At 39.8% G+C, this 7845-nt stretch overlaps 1 protein-coding gene across 1 annotated transcript in view; it reads left to right on the plus strand.

Moving 5' to 3' along the window:
* The first annotated feature begins 3561 nt into the window (after positions 1-3561).
* The window catches only part of LOC120534642 (zinc finger protein 850-like), a 54488-nt gene continuing 50204 nt past the window's right edge, over positions 3562-7845 (plus strand). The window contains exon 1 of the mRNA XM_039762233.1: positions 3562-3647. The gene's annotated coding sequence lies outside the window, so the exon portion shown is untranslated. The remainder of the gene's footprint in view (positions 3648-7845) is intronic.

Here is a 7845-nt window from a genome sequence, read left to right on the forward strand (position 1 = left end):
AGCAGACACGCTGGCAAACAATAATCAAAGGCTGCAACTACTTTAGCACCAGACCTACTAATTAGAAAACAATGGATTAATTAAACAATTAGAACCCCCAGAAAAACAGAATGAATATCAAGATGAAAATATTGTTATAAAGAAAAAATACATTATTCCCACGTAACTGCTTGGTACATTTTAATATTTTTTTTAGTTTTCTAATTTCTCTAATTTAGTTTGAGAACCCCTGGTGTAAATAATTTTCTTTTCCTAAAGGTGTATGGATGTGGTGAAAGAAGACCTGGAGGTGGGGAGTGTAACAGAACAACATGGGCAGGACAGGAGGATATGGAAGAAGATGATCCGCTGTGGCAACAATTACGGGAGCAGTCGAAAGAAGACTAAAGTTTGTTGTTTTTTGTTGTTTTCTCAATTCAAATGGATGAAACTTTAACCTCTCACATATCAGCCCAAATCTGAATTTTGCCATCTCTAGTATACATTCAAATTTAACAGTTTTCTCTTTGTCTAAGTCAATAAGAACAATCACTGTGTTGGACTGACACCTCATCCAGAGTTGGTAACTGCCTTGTGCAAAGCACTGCCAGGATAGCCACTGACCATTGTGACACTGACATGGCTTCAGTAGGTTTGACAGTATTAAGTTATCAAAGCAGCAGAAAGGTGAAGAGGAGAGTGAAGGCAGGGCGGACTGGATGGAGTAGAATGACAGGAGTGATTTGTGATAGAAGAGTACATTCAAGAGTGAAAGGGAAGGTCTATAAAACGGTAGCGAGACCAGCTATATTGTATGGTTTGGAGTCGTTGACACGGATGAAAAGACAGGAGGCAGCGCTGGAGTGTCACAGCTGGACATGTTAAGATTTTCGCTTGGGGTAACGAGGGTAGGCAGAATTAGGAATGAGTATATTAGATGGACAACACAGTTATGACAGTTTGGTAACCAAGTGAGAGAGGCTAGACGGAGGTAATTTGGGTATGTGCAGAATAGAGATGAGGGGAACATCAGGGAAAGAATGTTGATGATGGAACCACCAGGCAAGAGGAAAAGAGGAAGGCCAAAGAGGAGGTTTATGGATGTGGTAAGAGAGGACATGCAGGCAGTCAGTGTGGCAGAAAATGATGTAAAAGACAGGGATAGATGGAGACGGATGATCTGCTGTTGTGACCTCTAAATGGGAACAACCAAAAGAAGAATAGCAATTAAATATGAGGCCCCCACTGGCCCCTGGGCTACTGCACTTTCCACCTCTGCCAATTCTGAAAAAGATCAGCATACTGTAAAATGGTGTTTTCTGAGGTTTAAGCCAATCACCATTCATTAAGGCCTCAGTCCCTCTTCTAATAAGAAGAGCTCATGATGAGCAGCATTAACAATATTTCACACTCTTCTGTAATACGTTTTTTCTTCCTCATAAAAGTCCAAGTAATGAGGAACAACCGTCCCATCTAACATTATTTTGATTTCTCAGTAAAAGGAATATTATATACATACTAGACATTAAGCCCGTTAAAATAACGGGCTCTAGAACAGTAGTGCATAAACATTTGTATGAACAGTCTATATTAAATGGCAAGGGACCTTGTATGTGGCTGTAATATACGTCACTGTATTGTGTGCCTTTAATTTTCTCTCTCAGTAATACTGGTTTGTATTTCCGTAAAATGCCTGTAATTTGTTTTGACAGTAATACAGTGGAACCTCAGTTCACGACAATAATTCGTTACAAAACTCTGGTCGTAAACCGATTTGGTCGTGAACCGAAGTTATTTCCCCCATAGGATTGTATGTAAATACAATTAATCCATTCCAGATCATATGAACTGTATGCAAATATATATTTTTTTAAGTTTTTACGCACAAATATAGTTAACTATACCATAGAAAGCACAGCGTAATAGTAAACTAAATGTAAAAACATTGAATAACACTAAGAAAACCTTGAACAACAGAGAAAACTAACACTGCAAGAATTTGCGCTGGGTTTACTTTTAAGTTATTTACAAATGTTACACGCAAAGCGTCCTCTGCATACGACATGCAGCAATTCATTTTAAACAAAGCGTAACATGACATGACCTTCTCAATCCCTGAAACTAAGTTAAGGTCATACAGTGCCGGGGCTTCATTTGTGGCATTGATATAACCAACTCTGAACAGGAATGCAAGTCATTCATGGTTCATTTAATCTCCAGACTGCCTCTAAAGATAATGTAATTATTCCACTGATTTTAGTAAGCCAGTTGTGTAAACCGTTTGTGGAAAATTACATAATGCACATTCAGCAGTTTCTGGCCTATCAATCCAATTCCCATCATTCCCATTAGACTTCTGTATGACCGGTGAGGAGAGAGAGTTAGCAGATATGATGGAGAGAATGAAGGTTGATATATTGTGCGTGCAAGAGACTAAATGAAAGGGGAGTTAGGCGAGGTGGATTCAAGTTTATTCTATTATGGTGTGGATGGGAGGAGAAATGGGGTAGGAGTTATTCTGAAGGAACAGTAAGTCAAGAGTGTTTTGGAGGTGAAAAGAGTGTCAGACAGACAGTGTGATGATGACTGTTGTTGGTGCATATACCCTGCAAGTTGGGTGTGGGGTGAATGAAAAAGAAGATTTGTTTAAATTTACCATTTAAACAAGTGCTTTCATATTTGTGATAGAGAGCACTTTTACATTTGGAATGCTGTAAGTGTACAATAAACGATGGTACAAAATCCAAGTACACCATTTTACAAACGGCACCCAATACTTTCACAGTAACAGTCAGAATATCCATCGTCTGGTTCAGATCAGAGATTTATCTGCCGCGTCGGATATGCCATTACTGAGATTCAACGTATGTGTCGGATGAAGCCACTACGTATTTGTATTTTCCGTTTCACCTTAAATGCAGCCGTTTTGCGTTTAGCTAGCAGCTTCGTCTATAATCGTGAGTCGCGGCTCTCAGCCGGTAATTTACTTGGTGTGTGATATGCAGCGAGGGAAACTCTCGAGTGCAGTCGTAGTCACTGACAGCTAATGCTCTAGTCTCATTTGAGGGAGGCATAAGTTCACGTTTACGTAACATTATTGTACATTACATTGCGTACAAAGTTAATAAACGAATTCAAACTCAAAGGTGAAGGTACTAGCGATTTAGGATCCTTTTATCGTTATTTCTTTCATTACGTCTGGCCTGAGTTGCATCAAAAGCTTGCATATTGTAATCTTTTTAGTTAGCCAATAAAAGGTGTCATTATGCATTAAAAGTAATTAAACCTGCCCAGAAGCTTAACATGCGCACACAATCAGTTTGGTTCCCCTACCACGCTTACCTGTTCATCTTTAATCGGTCTTCCTACTACCGCTTTTTTTTATTATTATTATTTTTTATTTCGTAGTACACTCTTCTACTATCGCTTCTGTGTCTGTTTTTTTTTAATTTGGCAGTTAAAAACATGTGACATGGGAACACAGGCGCTGACCTCCTACGTCAGCGACAGCTGAATGTTTGGCGGTCCAAGGCACGTGACATAAACAAGCAACCCCACTGGCTGTTCATTGGACATGCGGAGTGCTGCAGCTGGACTGTTGCCTGCAGTCGAGTGGCTAACTGAAGGTGTTTCACTGTCCGGATAAGCACCTCTTCATTAGACAGATGGTGGGTACTTTTAAATTATGTGAAAGCGAAAAGAGGAAAAATGATGCCTAAGTTACAGATGATAGTAATGGAAGCCCGTTCTAAAGAGTCATCGTATTCTTTGTCGTGTGCTTCTTGTTTTGTTTAGGATGACGCTTGGATGGTCACAGAGTTGGTGTACATGCGCAGTTAAATTAATTAGAGAAATGAAAACACACGCTGTGTGATGTTTATCAAAGTCTCGTTTAACACCAGAACAGTCCAGGGGTCTAGTTTGAGCCTCGTACTGTTTTGTCGTACAGGTGTGTACTGGTTGGGCCCGCATAGCCGCCCTGTTCCTTGGTCTTACTGCACCTTTCACCTTCACAGTTTAGTCGCAGAGATTTTGCTAGTGACCCGGCCGATCATGCACTCACTGGGGCTGCATCAGCTCATATTCCTCATGAAAAGTACATTAACCTATGGCTTCAAATTTGAATAGGGGTGCTATCTATCTTGGAGAATTTGATTATATTCACGATTAGAATACAGTATGCGCTATCTTTAACTTCTATTGCTGTGTAACTGGTGATTAAATTATTTAGCGGTAATATATAAATAAATAAAAAATAACAAAATCAGTACAGTATCCGGCATAGTCTTGGTCTGAATAGAAATGTGATGTCACTTTGAGTAGTGTCTTAAAGGCATATTCAGTAAGTCAGATGTTCAGTTTTTGGACTTGGCAACAGCACAGTTAGATGCATATTTAAGAAATCCTGGAGAGCATTCAGTGGGGGTTGCAATTTAAAAGAAATAGTATAAAATAAATCAATATTTATGATTATTGAAAATTAAATCACAGCAGTATACCTCTTATTAAGACTGTCTGTTTGGTTTGAATGCACACATTTGTGTAAATTTAATTTCTGCACCAATATTTTGTAAACAGTTTAATATCTTTCATTTTCTATAATTATAACAACTTGAATGTTTTTTTTACTTCCGAGCAGTGTGAAAAATGCCCTTGATGACCATATGGATTTCTCAATCAGTGCCCAGATAATAGCCAATATAATGGAGCAGCGGGCGACACGGTGGTGCAGTGGTAGCGCTGCTGCCTCGCAGTTAGGAGACCCAGGTTTGCTTCCCGGGTCCTCCCTGCGTGGAGTTTGCATGTTCTCCCGTGTCTGCGTGGGTTTCCTTGCACAGTTCAAAGACATGCAGGTTAGGTGCATTGGCAATTCTAAATTGTTCCTAGTGTGTGCTTGGTGTGTGGATGTGTGTGTGTGTGTGTGTGTGTGTGTGCGCGCGCGCACATGCCCTGTACTGTGCTGATGCCCCGCCCGGGGTTTGTTTCCTGCCTTACGCCCTGTGTTGGCTGGGATTGGCTCCAGCAGACCCTCGTGACCCTGTAGTTGGGATATAGGTGGTTGGATAAAGGATGGATGGATGGAGCAGCTAGAAGCCACCAGAAGTCTGACTAAAATTATAGTGGTACCTTTACTTGAAGAGTGGGCCAAAGTCAGTATGTTATTCTAAAAAATTGTTAAGACCTAGAGTCGGAGCCTCTTGTGCACATAATCACCAAGCACTGTTTTGAAATGATTTGTTTGTGGGATTCACCTTTGTGCAATTCATTCAAAGAAACTGACAACTATGGAGCAAAATTAATGTGTTGGTAATTAATAGCTTTTAACACTTATGTTCATCTTAGAATAATGATGGCACTAGTTAGGGAGTGCAGAGCACCCCTTTGTAATTTTTTGTAGATCACAGAATGTAATGTATTTTACATTGGCAAATCTATTGAATGCTAGACAGGTCAGATGATTTATTTATTTATTTATTTTTAACTTTTTTAAATTTTATAATTTCCTACTGAGCAGAAGGTCAGGGGCCTCGTATAAAAATGTTGCATACACCCATTTCCATGCACACTTAGAGATGTATTAAAAACTAAACTTTGCATAAAGCCACACATTTTCATGGCAGCGCCCCACCTTGTGTATACACTTTTTGCTTTGTTTTACTGTTTCTGTTTCATTTACCTTCTTTTTCATATTCACATCAATGATGCAGGATTTATCAAATACACTGAAATTAATTGCATATCGTTTATAAATTTAATTCACTTGATTGTAAGTAATCATTCTACGTATAAGAATATAATGGTGCATGGAATGGCCAAACTATTCTATCTACCAGAGCTACTTTAGCGTTGTTAGAAAACATTGTAAATGGAAGAATTAGAATAGAATGTGTATTCATAGATGATGATGATGATGATTGGCTTCTAAGTCGATTTCAATTTCCAAGAACTCTCCTCGTGGCACTGTGTGCTGAACTGGTGCTGGCTTTATAAAGGCAGACTTTGAGGAATTGTGCTCGATCTGCTGCTTTGCAAGTTCTGTCCACTCTCAAGTTTTTAGCCACAGGTGCTTTTCAGCATGAACTTACTGATTGATCGGGTATTTCACAAACATTGCAGAGTCGTGCCATGCCAGCTCTATAGGATGGTATTATCCTCATGTTGTCCAGATAGATAAGATTTCATTACACTGTGGTTGAACTGTGAAACATCAAAGTGCAATCTGCAGCAGTGTACAGTTTTTGAAGTGTAATCTGAGGGGTCAAGTGCACACACATTGCTATTGCAGTGATGCGGGATAAGTTACATCAGCCAGAGGCAAATCACCAAAGGAATGAGCTGACATTACATCATATATAGCAGTAGAACATATAAAACTGGCAGCTTCACACAGTCACCGGTGCTTTTTCCAACTAGCGCAGCAAAAGGCAAACAGTCCTTTTAAGCAGGGCAGGGAATTGATCCATTGTGGTGCTCGGCACCAACAGTACAGTATAAAGGTGCCTTCAGAGAATGCATTTGCTCATGTAAATAGAAAGCATTTCCACTCTAATGTGCTGCTCTATAGTCCACAGAACATGTATGGCATTATGCAGACATGTAGCGTCCTACTTGCCCGTACCTGAAGAGATGCACTATGACGAACCTGGCCCAGACCCACCAAATGATCAGCCAAATTAGACAGCGTTACAACTTGTTTTGACATTCTGCTAATTACATTCAAACTAAGTAATCAGATGCAGCATTTATTTTTTAACCAATTCATTTAATTTGTGGTCAATATGACATAGTACAGCCCTTACATTGCTTAGTTCACTGGCCACATCTCTTACACTGTCCACTATTGCATTTTGTGACTTGGAATAATATCTGTCAGCCCAAAGCCAGATGGTCACCCAGCGGTTTCTGAGGCAGAAGTGTGTGTGAAGCCAGCGCCCGAAAATGTGCTTGGTACAGCAGCACCATCATCACCGCATCCTCGGCACGGGGGTCAGCTTTAGTAATATTGTCTGAAACAGAATAAACAGACGGCGGGCTGCAACTCACCTTTTCACATAATTATAACAAAGTGAATCCTTTTTACGTACAAGAAGTATTAATGATGCCATGGTGGCATTGCTGGACCATTTCAGGCCCATTTAGCTACACTTTCAAATGTACTCGGGAGCTTTGAAGCTTGTGAATTGTACAGTTCAGAAACTTGTAACCTATCGAGGGCTTTCAGATCTCAACCCAGAACAAGTCACTACTTAAGAATGAGCATGTGTAATTTTTCTTTATGTATGTGTATATAATATACTGTATATCTATAGATAGGTGTATATATATACAGTAGATATATATATATATATATATACACACACATATATATTGTCACAAAAACAACCATAAGACATTGAGAAGGTTTGGGGCAACCACCCATATAATTTTTCCCAGCTGCAAAACTGAGTCAAAAGCACAGACCTGTTCACACAACTGAATTCAAAACAGAACTGACTTAGTATACACAAGATGGCAGCTTTTAACGCCAGTAGGGGAAGTGATGTCATCAGGATTGGAACCAGAAGTTATGTCGTTGGCTGCCCCAGAGCCAGGCGGGATTTCCCTAGTATGGTCTAAGAGATCCAGAGGGAGAATTAGTGCACTTTGCCACCCGCTGGTCCGGTATGGAATTACATGTACTCAAGCCCTTTACTCCTAAACACGCTTGTGTAATTATATATATATATATATATATAAAGGAAAAAAGGTGTAAAGAAAGGAAAGTTGCCTTTTTCTTTTATATAGTATAGAGAGATGTGTTCGCTGACGCTATGATCGCCTTTTGGGGACAGTCGGGTGGGTCTTGTGTAGACTGGTGAGACGCCC

Source organism: Polypterus senegalus, chromosome 8 (genome assembly GCF_016835505.1).
Source record: "Polypterus senegalus isolate Bchr_013 chromosome 8, ASM1683550v1, whole genome shotgun sequence".
Taxonomy (NCBI): domain Eukaryota; kingdom Metazoa; phylum Chordata; class Cladistia; order Polypteriformes; family Polypteridae; genus Polypterus; species Polypterus senegalus.